The following is a 13,433-nucleotide window of genomic DNA, read 5'->3' on the forward strand; positions in this document are numbered from 1 at the left end:
GTGTTGTAAAAAGTGGAAGTACAGTTAGAATGGAAGAAATAAGTCGCAAGTACTAAAAATATAAACGAACTGGTGATTTTAAAACAAAAATATAACACACACAGCACTATGACACCTCGATTTTAGGTTAGATTCACATTAAAACCGAGTGGCATTATTGACAGCACCATTAAAACCAAACGGTTTTAATTGTAAGGCAATCTCGCTTTTATGTAGGATATATGCTCTTGAAAAGGTATAAAATAAAACCATTTGATCTTAACAATTCTCTGTCGATAGACCAAATAGTTTTATTTGGATTTCGGCCATATTGCTTTCTGGAGATACTAAAAGCCATGAAAGATTACAATATAAAGCTTACATAAAACTTATAAAAAGCGACTTAAAGACATAAATTCGACTTATTTTAACAATAAAACATTAAAATTGTAGATAAAATTATTTTATCGCCAACCGTCACTAAAGTCATTCATTATTGTACTCATTTGACGCCATTTGCGGCAGTAAAGTAACACTTTATTGTACTGAAAGAAGAATTTTACTTTACCTGCCGCGATTAATCAAATTAACCGAGATTGAATGTAAGTGGTCGATGGCAGTAATCGATTATTTATTTGAGTGAACTTAAAATATATTTACTTTAATTATTGAAAATATTTTACACAATTTACGTTATTATTAATTAAATTTATGCCAAAAAGTGAAATTCTGTAGTATTTTGCATTAAATTCATATAAAATTAATCAAAATTCTACCGATTCAGTAATTATTCAATATTGATAACTATCTATCGATTCAAAATCGAAAGCGACATGCAGAAGTCACCTGTCATCACTGTCATATTTAAAAAATTTTAATTGAAAATTGTATTTATTGTAATAAAAGTGTTGATACGAATATAAAATTATAGTACAGTAGAGCTACTTTGGAAATGGAAGAAATTACATGAACGCCACTTGAAATACGCAAGAAATCGTTAGAAGCAGTTTCAGAGCTTCTCTCAGCAAAATCAATCGAAAAATACCATAGGAAATATGACATATTTGAAGCATGGCGTGAAAAAAATTGTATTACAAATTATAGTGAAAGTGTTTTACTGGCATATTTCTCTGAATTACCTAAAGAATATTCTCCATCGACTATGTGGTCCTATTATTCAATGACCACAAATAGAGACATAGATATAAGCAATTATAAGAAAATAACAGCTTTTTTGAAACAAAAAGGAAGGAATTACATTCTCAAAAAATCAAAAACCCTGCAGCAAGAAGAAGTGCTAAATTTCTTATTAAATGCACCTGATAACGATTATTTTTAATGATGAAGGTAATTCAACAAAAATAAAATTACTATTACATATTATATTGTACGTAATAGTATATTACATACCTAGCGGAAAAGTACTCTATTTCAGCCGAGCGGCAAGGTAGTTTACCGAGGTGCGAAGCACCGAGGTAAACTACAGACGCGAGGCTAGAATGAGTTCCCGCGAGGTTTTTATACTATTTTACTCACAATCTACCAATAATAAATAATAATAATATGTTGTCTCATGTAGAAAATCCAGAAACGTCGGCGTCATCATCTATTTCTAAAACTCATAATTTTGAGCAACACGGTCTTACTTTAACCGTTAATAGTAATCATAATTCCAATGTAACTATTAATATTTATAATTCCAAATAGTTTTCTTGTTGTTATTGTTGTTGTTGTTTCTTAATTAAATAAATGTTGAGTGGATTCTATTCTTTCTAAACCATCTTTTAATCAAAAATGACATTGACATTTGCAGGTAGAAAAGTGTCAGATGCTAGCCGGTAAAGTACTTTCCCGGCTAGCTGGGGAAGTAAAGTAAGTAATAAGTCGCTTCCTGATTACTTCAAAGGTTAGAAATCCATAAATTACTAACCGATTGTGATTAAAGTTCTTTTTCATATCCTTGAATGATTTATGTATAATGTCTTTTCATTTGATGTCAATTATTATTTTCTTTACATTTTTTACTTGCCTATTTGTTCTTTTTATACCTAATATCGGCCGTGTCTAGCAAGTGGTTGCGTAGGCTAGCGGTATTTGTATCTAGTTACGGACGTGTCAGTATTTGGTTCGAATCCCCCGTAAAGAAAACTTTTTTGTTTTATATTAATGGTTATTGACATACTTAGACTATTATAAGGACTAAGTACACACACTCTTTTTTCATTAGAAGGATATAATTAAGTAAGTGTTAATGTTTTTTATGATTGGCGATAAAATTTTGTATGCACCACGTCAGTATTAGTCAGTAAAGACTCTTTATCGAACTCGGCTCATAATATCAGACTCGTTCGATAAAGAGTCACTTTACTGACTTGGTACATAAATAACTGTTTCTTTCAAATTAATATTTTTCGGATTTAAATTTTTTTATTATTTTTATTTTTTATTCGCCAAAACTCAGAAATTTTAGGGCCCGTGAATTATTTAGATCTATTTTTGTTAACTTTATCAATAAAGTTGGGTGCGCAAGTGTTTTTCTACCTTAACAGTCCGAAATAACCAAGTACTTTTTATTATTTTATGGTTACAAATACGTATCTACCTATCATAACACATATGTAAAAATTTGTTGGCCTATATTGAGTATATGGGTTTAAAGAATCATTTAATATGGTAAATTGTCTTTAAAAACTCCACTTAAGAAACCTTTTTAAGTTAGCTATAAAACTGCCTGCACTTAAAATGTCTTTTAACATGGTTTAAAAGCACCTTCACAGCAGATTTAAAGCTGGTTGCTTAAGAACACAAAGTTTTTCGAAGGTTTTTATTTGTGGTTTTATTGATCTCTTTTAGAGTGGGTCCTTTTATGCTGAAAACGGTTTTATTGCAACCTTAAGGTTTACTTAAAAACCAAATGGTTTTAATTTTAGTTTTATTCTACAGTTTTAACCCGGGAGTAGTCGCGCTCACTTTTGTAACGTCGATAGTCGCGTGTGAGATTCTATCTCAAAATACGAATTTAAAACAAATTTTTATTTTGTATTATTTTTATCTACTTTTTATATTGAAAATATATATTTATAACAATTTTATTAAAAAAACCTGTGTTAACGGCCACCTGCCAACATCGGCCACTTGTCCTAACGGCCAGTTTAAAAATTTCCCAAACCAATTATATGTCTTCTTCTTCTAAGGGGGCCTATCCGTTCCGGATGTTGGCGATCAGCATGGCTATCCTAACTTTGCTTGCTGCTATTCTGAATAGTCCGGTTGTCGATGTATTAAACCACTTTCTCAGGTTTTGTAGTCTACAATTAATGTAGACTACAAAAATTGGCAATACCGTCCACCTTTCTATATCGGCCAATAGTTCTTTCATTTTTAGTGGCCGTTACTGACAAATTTTACTGTACAATAAAACCTGTGTTAACGGCCACCTGCTAACATCGGCCACCTGTCATAACGGCCAGTTTAAAAATTTCCCAAACCAATTATATATAGACTACAGTAGGAAAAATGAACGAACATATAAAACACGCTGTATTTTCCTGTCACCGTGTCACACAAAAAATTGGCCAGCGCAAGTACATGTAATAATTATTGTTACACGTACTTGCACTGGACAATTTTATTTCATTTTTCCGGCTTTCCGGCTCATTTTTTTAGGCTTTCATTTTTCCGACTGTACAAAACCTGGCAATAGCACCTTTCTATATCGGCCAATAGTTTTTTCATTTTTAGTGGCCTTTACTGACAGGTTTTACTGTATTACGAAAAAGGATGAAATGTGAGATTTCATCTAACGGCGCGACTACTCGCGGGTTAAAGCTAATTGGCTCTCCCCAAAGCCATAAATTCCACAAAAAGAAGAAGAAGAAAATAAAAAAAAAATCCTACGAATTACTACACCCCTCCTCGAGGCACTTACGAAATTTTTTCAAAATTGCAAAATTTTTCATCAAGTTATCGCGAAAAAGGATAAAAATTGAGATTCTATCTCACCACGCGACTACTCGCGGGTTAAAGCATCCTTAAAAGACTTAATATACCCGTTCGGTGCTGCTTGGGGAGTTATTTAAAGCGACGAAAAATAAGATCTGAATTATCATGATAGTTTCCAACCTTCAAGGAAATGGAAATTAAAGAAGAACACGCAAAACTGCGTTTAAAAGCTAAAATTTTGACTCTTCGTCAAAAACCAATTGTTTTCAAGTCTATTACGTAATTATAAGTTTTGAAACTACAAATTTAAAATCTTAAAAAAGTGAAAAATACGGAGATAAAGGAGTGAATGCAAATGTAAACTTCTTCTTCTTAAAATTCCATCTCCTATCGGAGGTTGTATATCATAATGGCTATGGTCACTTTGTTGACTGCTGCTCTGAATAGTTTTAATGAACTACAGTTAAACCATTCTTTCTTGCATAACAATTCTCAGCCACTCATATTTTTCTCCTCTGATGATTTGACCCAAATATTTCTAAGAATATTTATATAATAGTATATACAGTAAGAAAACTATATAAATGTCACTAAATACAAGCTTACACATATTCCATAAAAAATAGGTTACATATGGCAAAAATGTACATTTAAGTAGTTTTTATTAAATTAATCTTTTAGTTTGCTTATTTAATATATTCTACAAAATACACAATTAATTACTTATCCATTTTCCTTTTTAATGCATATTTTTTCATTTACGAACTATTGTTAAAAGACGATGTTAGCCTGCCACATAAAAATATTTGAAATTAACTGTACTATAAGTGATATTTGCTACATTGTTGAATTGTTGATTGTATTCCTAATTATTACTAATATCCTTCTAACAATAATCATAACAACTATTTCTTTTAAGTTACATATTATAAATAATTGAGGAAGAATTATCTAGTTTATTTATCGAACTGTTAACCATATGGTACAATATTTTTTGTGTTGCAAGTCATTTATATTACAAATAGGGTTCCTTTGAAAATTGTAAATAAAATGATGTAATAATCATTAAATAATAAGTTTTATTTTATAATTGTACACCGGCTCCTTAATTGGATTTTGAAACACAGTTTTCATCTTAGTTTTGTAGTGGTATAGCAAAGATTGATGTTAGTTAATATTTTGACAAAAGCTGATCGGCTATTAAGATCGGTAATGAGATCGGCTATTCCAGCTAGGACAAAATTGAAAATCACATTGTCCGATCCAGCTACAGGAAATAGTTATAGAGCTTTGCAGAGGTTATTTCGTGTATCAACATCTGCAATCTCCAAATTTATATTAAAAAAATCAAAGTCGCACTCTGTACTTATGAACTTACTAGATGATCTGTCTACACTTGTTTAGTCGGCGTTTTAGTTGCTAGAAAGGAAAGGTGGGGAAAGCAACTTGCTCAAATAATTAGAAATTGTTTCTCTATTTACTTGAATACACATTTTGCTACTTTAACTAAATTTAGCTACTTAATTTAGTAATTTGCTTTAGCTACTTTAGGGCAGTCAGTGGGGGTATTTGGCTCCGAATTCCATCCTAATACACTGATTTACTTGATATTTTAACAGTAAGTAGGGAATAGCTCAAGAAATCAAGTCTAGCCTATGCCGATGTTCGCTTTCTCTAAATACACCCCCTCTTGGGGGTGGTTCCCACCCCTTATCATCATCATTCTCTTTGCTTTATCCCTATGCGGGGTTGGCTTCCCTAATTGCATTTCTCCATACAATTATATCTTGGATCATATTAATATTAATCCCCTTTACCAACATGTCCCGCCTAATCGTCTCCACCCACGTCTTCTTTGGTCTTCCTCTCCTACTCCTTCCAGGAATCTGAACTTCAGCAATTCTTCGTATTGGGTGGAAATTCTTTACCCCCTTCTCGGGGGGTGGAAAATGTTTTGGTTAAAATAGCTACGGAAGAGACCAAAGAACCTAATTTTAAGCAAAAACTGGTATATAGTTATTTTTTGAAAACTCAATACTTTTTGAGATATTCGTAGTTGAATATTTCATTTTCATTGAAAAATGACACCTTTTCGGACGGAATTTTGCGAATACCTTAAAAACTATGCATCTAACAAAAAAACTATATAAAATATTTCTGTAGGTTATAACAACAAAGAGATTCGTTCCTTCATGGATCTTCTAGTTAAAATACAAAGAGGGATAAGGTAGGTAAGAAGAGTTTGTTTTTTTTTGCTGCATGCTCAAATCGGTGTATTCAACTTGAAATAACAGAGAAACTGTCGATTTTAGGTGTATAATAATGCTACTAACTTTTGTAGTGCTTGAAAAGTGCTTTAAAATGAGCAATACTAAATGTCGATTACATTCAAACTAAGCGAGATATTCTGCAAGAAATTTGATGACTAATGTATTTTAAGATGGAATGAGAATTATATTTAACCCCTCATCCATCACAATTTAAATACATCGTTTTTCTTCTACAATACTTTTTATTGTAGTGTCATTTCTATGTTTCAAAAGTTGCATTGAAAGGACTGCAAAATGAATGGTTTTTGAAAAAAATAAGATCAAATTATGGAGCGCATTTTAAAATTTTCTTAAAAATCTTTCTTTTCCTCCATGTAACTCGAAAAAAATAAGAGATACGAACAAAATATACCATACAAAAATGTGAGGCTTTTTCAGAAAAAAATTTGGTTTTTATTTTTCACTACTGTATCTCTTATCATTTTAAGTTACATGGAGAAAAAGGAAGATTTTTAAGAAAATTTCAAAATACGTTCTATAATTAATTTGATCTTTTTTCCAAAAGCCATTTATTTTAAACCCATCCAACTTTTTGAACATAGAAATAACACTATAAGAAAAGGTATTGTAGAAGGAAAACGATGCATTTACATTTTGGTGGAGGGGGTTAAAATTACTTCTCATTTTTTCTTAAAATACATTAGTTATCAATTTTGTTTGCAGCAAATCTCGCTTAGTTTTAATGTAATGTACCTTTGATATAGCTTATTTTAAAGGTATTTTCAAGCACTACAAAAGGTAGCAGTTTTATATACCTAAAATCGACCGTTTCTCAGTTATTTCAAGTTGAATACACCAATTTGAGAATGTACCAAAACACAAACTATTTTCACCTACCATATATCCTTTTTTGTATTATAACTAGAAGATTTATAAAGGCAAGTGTTTCTTTGTTTTTTAAAACCTACAAAAATGTTTAATATAGCTTTTTTAGTTAGATGTTAAGGTATTCGTAAAAACCGTTCGAAAAGGTATTATGTTTCAATGAAAATGGCCAATTTTCAACCACGAGTATTTCAAAAAGTATTGAGTTTTCAAAAAAAACTATAGAACCAATTTAACCAAAAATTTTTCCACTCCTAAGAAGGGGTGGGAACCACCACCAAGATAAAAGCACACATCGGCGTAGGGTAGACTTTGGATTAGGAGATAAGTAGAGGCTAGGCCCAAAATTTCATTTAAATCCATTCAGTAGAATAGAATTCGGAGGTAATATCCTATTCTTGCTCCCATTGACTGAGACCAAGAGCCGTAAAATCCACACCCTCGGACAAAATGGATGGTTGACATATGAATGGGTGAGCCTTTTCCTGAACTTTAAAATGGGTGTTGGTACAATTTTCAATTTTGTCAGATTAAGAAAATCGAAAATTTCGTGTATATATAGTGTCGCGTGTAAGTGGGGTGGGTGTGCGCCACTGGCGAGAACTGCCGTTCTCTGGTAATTAAGAACTACACCACGAATAACTTTATTTTAATAAATTTTTATGTTTGCCTTAATGGGATCTTCAAAAATAGCAACTACTTTCTAATAACTATAATTAAAACAGAATATTTTACCATTCTGTCATTTAACACATAGTAATTTAAAAATTAATTTCAACCTGTTGGAATGTGTGTAATTTATCAATTACTTAACACTTAATCAAGTACACACCGGAAAGCATGAAGATATAATAGAGATTGGTCATGCGAATATGACCATTAAATCTGTCCACAATTTTTTCTATAACTCACGGTATAAATAAGAGAATTTGGCCTTGGCGAATAATATCCCTGAAGTTACAGACAATTCTTTACATTGCTCGTTTTTGCGAATATTATACAGTGTCCAGAAACTCTACCGACAAACGAAGACAGGAGATTCCTCAGATTATTTCATTCATAGGAGATTCTGACCAATAGAAAGCTACATAAATCTAAATTAAATCGATAATTTTTGATAATTTCCCGTCGTAAAATATATTACGTCAGATGCCCTTCGTTGCTACCAAAAAATTCATTCAGTGATATTAACGACAATTGAAGGGCTTGGGGGTAAAAGGCTCACCGCTTTAAACTGCTTATTTTTGAAAGGGTTATAGTTGAAAAAGCTCGAACGGGTCACTAATCACGAGTGTATGCAAATTTTGAGCAGCCATATTTTAACCAATTTTTGTCTTACGGAAAAATAAAATGAAATTAGCATATTTATAATAGCAAAACCCACATTTTTTACTGTCTACGATTTTTCTTATCACTAATACTTTTTAAGTTATTTCGAAAAAAGGAAATTTTTCTAAAATTTTTGCAAATTTTTTTTCACTGTAAAACCAATTTTTTACAAATGTAAGCACTTCAAACCAATTAAAATTACCGATCGTATAAACAATACATAATATAAAGTTAAAATAAATGGTAAAGCGGTAACGATTAATTTGATTTAGGGTGCTAAATAGAGGGAGGTTTTCACGATTTTTTTACCAAAAAAGGGGCCAACTTTTTTTTTTTCAGTGTAACTCGTTTATTTTTGTTGCTAGAATCTTTGTAAAAAACAAATTATATAAAGCTTTTTTCAGATACGTTAAAAATGTTAATAAGATTTTCCCGAAAAGTGCTTAATTTTTTGGTGATATCGCATTGAATTATTCGATTTGAAATTAGACAAACAAGAATGTATTTTTCATGAGCTGCAACTTTGCTTTTACTTAATTTATAGACTTTACTGTTACACCATTTTTTTCAATTTTTTATAAGCTACAGTTTTGCTAAAAATTTTTTTTTCCATAAAATATTTACTTTTTGAGTTATTTGCGAAAATCTCTTAATTTTAATTTATTTTTTGAAAGAATAAGGAAAACTAACGAATTATTTATTAATATTGAAACTTATGTTGTTAAATTATTTAATGAAATCCCACTTGTTTGGGCTGTGGTTTCACTTCTAACAGAAACTCCTGCAGAATCGCATACATTAGTAGTATCCAACATTTATTCTCTTCAAATACGCGATCAAAGTTGAAAACTTGGAAATGTCAATGCCATCATAAAGAAAAACGGTGGATTTAATCATTGAATATTCTGCCTAGAGGCTTCCAGGAGCTTTCAACTGCATATGTCTTTGAACGAAATATGCCAATAGAGTCTTTTCTTCGATTCTTAAATTCTTGCCTTCGCACCATTTTTTAAAACTGTGGTAGGTATTTTCATAACGGATTTTGGATTTTTCGGGAATAATTGCGGAACACCCTTCTTCCCAAGCCCGGTCAATTTCTTCAAATTCACTTTCGCTCATATTTTAATTTATAATAATTAAAATTGTACTTAAAATTATTGACAACTAAATAAAAACTCAATTCTCCATTGTTGTTATGCACCCTAGTTACTACCTAACAACCAAAGTATCTATCTTGATAAAATGAATGAAACTATAGTCCAGAGAAATAAGATTTTTCTCGTGACACATCCCCCTCCAGGCCGAAATCAAATTTTTTGAGTAGTATGGACATCTATATTAATAACCTTTATGTTTCCTGCAGCCGATTTTGATGATATACATAGTTCTAAACAAATGAAGATAAAAAAACGGTAAATTTTCGCTTTTTTCGTCTATTACTAAAAAGTGAAGCATTCTAAACAAATTTGAGAGTAAGAAACTCATAAATCGTCTAAAAGATTTCAATATGGAGTTCGCTGAATATGTCAATCCTTACTGGTTGCTTAGAAAATTGCAAAATAAATCATAAATTTTGAGTTTATATAAATATTTATAACTTATGTAAAAACTGACTTAGAACCTTCTTATTACACGAATTGCTGAGACTTGTGGTGCTTAAATTATATCTTAAATTTCAAAGCAATTGGTAAAATAGTTTAAAAGTTATTTAATTTATTTTTTCCAAATTAATTTTTTTTGCAACACTATAAGTCAGAAAATTATGAGGTTAGAGTAAGACTTCTGACAGTTTATGGAAGAAGAAAATTTATGCTATTGATTTAATTAAAAAAAATGGCAAAAAGTAGTTTTAAACAGTGTAAAATTATTTTGCAAAAACAAGTCGAATTTTTGCTTACTTTTAAACAATTAGAATAACTTTTTAACCGTTACCCGTAGAAAAATTATTTTTTCAGATTTGGAAAGACTGAATTTTTATGCACATTTAGAAAGAAAAACAATTGTCCTAGGACAATTACGGACGAAGTTAGCCCCCCTTTTTTTTAATTCACATGTTTTTGCAAAATAATTTTGCAGTATTTAGAATTATTTTTTGTCATTTCTTTTTAATCAAATTAATAGTATAATTCTTCTTCTTTCATAAACTATCCAAAGTATTAATGTAACTTTACCATTTTCTGACTTATAGCGTTGCAAAAAAAATTAATTTGGGAAAATCAAATTAAATAACTTTTAAACTATTTCACCAATTGCTTTGAAATTTAAAATATAATTTGAGCACCACAAGTCTCAGCAATTCGTGTAATAAGAACGTTCTACGTTAATTTTTACGTAAGTTATGAATATTTATAAAAACTCAAAATTTATGATTTATTTTGCAATTTTCTAAGCAACCAATAAGGATAGACATATTCAGCGAACGCCATATTGAAGTTTTTTATACGATATATGAGTTGCTCACTCTCAAATTTGTTTAAAATACTTAACTTTTTGGTTATAGACGAAAAAAGCGAAAATTTACGGTTTTTTGATCTTCATTTGTTTATAACTATGTATATCATCAAAATCGGCTGCAGGAAACATATAGGTTATTATTATAGATGTCCATTCTACTCAAACAATTTGGTTTCGGCTTGGAGGGGGTTGTGTCACCAACACGATATTTTTTTTTCCTTATTTCTCTGAACTACTAGTCAATATGACGAAAATGTATAATTTTATAATTTATAATGGTATCAACCGTGCAAAAAACGTTACAATTATGTCGAACGTTAAGGGTAACCGATCTCAGATAATAATTGGAGTCGATAAAACCCTTACCGTTCTCCATACTTAACCCTGCTGTCCTGTTCGGGTCTATTTGACCCAAAAAATAATTTATTTCTTATTTTACAAATTATTACGCGGCGTAACGATTTGGTGTTTCGTGACTTTATTACCTAATATGAGGTCTTTCAATTGCATATGAGATAAACAATCAACTTCCTGATTTTTTTGATAAAAATGAAATTGTTACCTATGGTACGTTCGGGTCAATGTGACCCGAGTATTTAAACCGTTAAAAATTACTTGTGTATGTGTGTTTAGTTGGCAGTATTCTATATTAGCAGTACCTGTGTGTTTGTCAGCCGCATACGTCTGTAAATAAAAACAGGTTACTGCAAGCTAAAACTTGTAAAATCAACTGTAGTGTAGCTGGACGATGTTGCAAACCAAATTATAAATATGACCAACATGGACAGACAGCATGTATTTGGAACCAACTGGAAAGACATAAATAAAGTTGGTTTCCAAGCATACATTGGTTTTTTATTTTTAGCTCGAGTTTATAAGTCCCATGGTGAATCAACTAAAAGTTTATGGAATGAAGAAACGGGTCGTACTATATTTAGATCAACAATGTCGCTTGATCTATTTACAGAAAGTTTGCCAGTAATACGTTTTGATAACAAAACTACTAGACAGGATAGAAGACGTTTTGATAAACTTGCGGCAATACGTGAAATTTATGAAACATGGGTAGAAAATGTAAACAGAACTTTTAACCCTGATAAAAATGTTACCGTCGATAAGCAACTAGTTGCCTTTAGAGGCAACCGCTCTCCCTTCAAATGGTATATTCCAGCAAGCCAGCGAAATATGGCACAAAACTTTAGGGTTTATGTAATTATGAACAGTAAAACTTCTTATGCTCTAAAATTGAAGATCTATACAGAAATGCGTGTGATGTGTGACTTGAGTAGTGATTTGAAATGCCACAATATTACGTGTATAATAACTTTTTTTCATCGTAAAATTTGGGAAAATTTCTTCTAAAACAAAGTAGATACAACGCCTGGGATTATAAGTAAAATAAACCGGAGCTTTCAGCAAAAATCGCGAATAGAGAAGTTCATAGCTCGTCTTTTTTGCTTCATGCAAGATTTGACAATATTCCCAAAAATAATAAAAATGTTGTTCTTATGAGTACTTTGCATCATGAATCGAGGCATCATGCATCATTTTCATCAAATGAAAAAGCCCCAAATTATTTTAGATTACAATTCCAATAAGGGAGCAATGGATACTCTAGATTAGCTTGTTGGCACGTATATATGTGAGAAGAGATAAATCGCTGGCCAATGATTGTTTTTTATAATCTACTGGACATTTCTGCCTACAACGCGTTCGTATTATGGGCATCAATAAATATCCAATGGAATACCAATCAATTGGGAAAACGGCGAATTTTTCTTGAGGAATTGGGAAAAAACTAATGAATCTAGTCATCATTTCCAGAAAAAATATACCAATAACTAAAGGCTCTTACGAACTGGCAAAAAGGACACGAGAATGAACAAGTAGACAAGATGGAAATGCTAGTGAACCGTCTATTAAATCTAACTCCGCCTGCTAAACGAACACGCTGTAAACTTGCCGTAAAAACGATGACAAGACAAATTGTTATATTGGATTACATCACAAACATATTTGTAAAATCCATTCTTTTTATTAATGTCCCAGTTGTAAACTGAATTAAATTTTTGTAGATATTTGTTACTAGGCTTTTTTGAAAGAAAAAATGTCTTTTGTTTTTGTTAAGAAGGTTTAAGTTACATTAATAACATAATTTTTGTTTAGTTAACCATAATTTATTGTTAGTAAAGTTTTATTTATCACCATTAGCTTATTTTATTTCGATTAAGGAGCGTAAACCATAGTTGGGTCATATTGATCCGAACAGTACATTTGTGTAGTTGACTCGAACGGGACAGCAGGGTTAATATACTATTCTGCTTAGCTATCCTGGACTATGGTTCCCGTAGCTTGAATTAAGTTAATCTTCAATTAGTTTGAGTACATACATTTCACCAGCACCCTTCTGCGATATGATAGACCTCGATCCCGAATATAAAAAAAAGTTGATTAATAGCAAGCTGAAAATTTGTTAATGGTTTAACGGTGTCTAGATCGACAAACTTTTATGTACGGGAACACAGGAGCAGGGAAGTTTTAATTGAGGAACAATTTAAAAATTTGGGACGTCAG

This window comes from Diabrotica virgifera, chromosome 5, assembly GCF_917563875.1.
Source record: "Diabrotica virgifera virgifera chromosome 5, PGI_DIABVI_V3a".
Lineage (NCBI taxonomy): Eukaryota > Metazoa > Arthropoda > Insecta > Coleoptera > Chrysomelidae > Diabrotica > Diabrotica virgifera.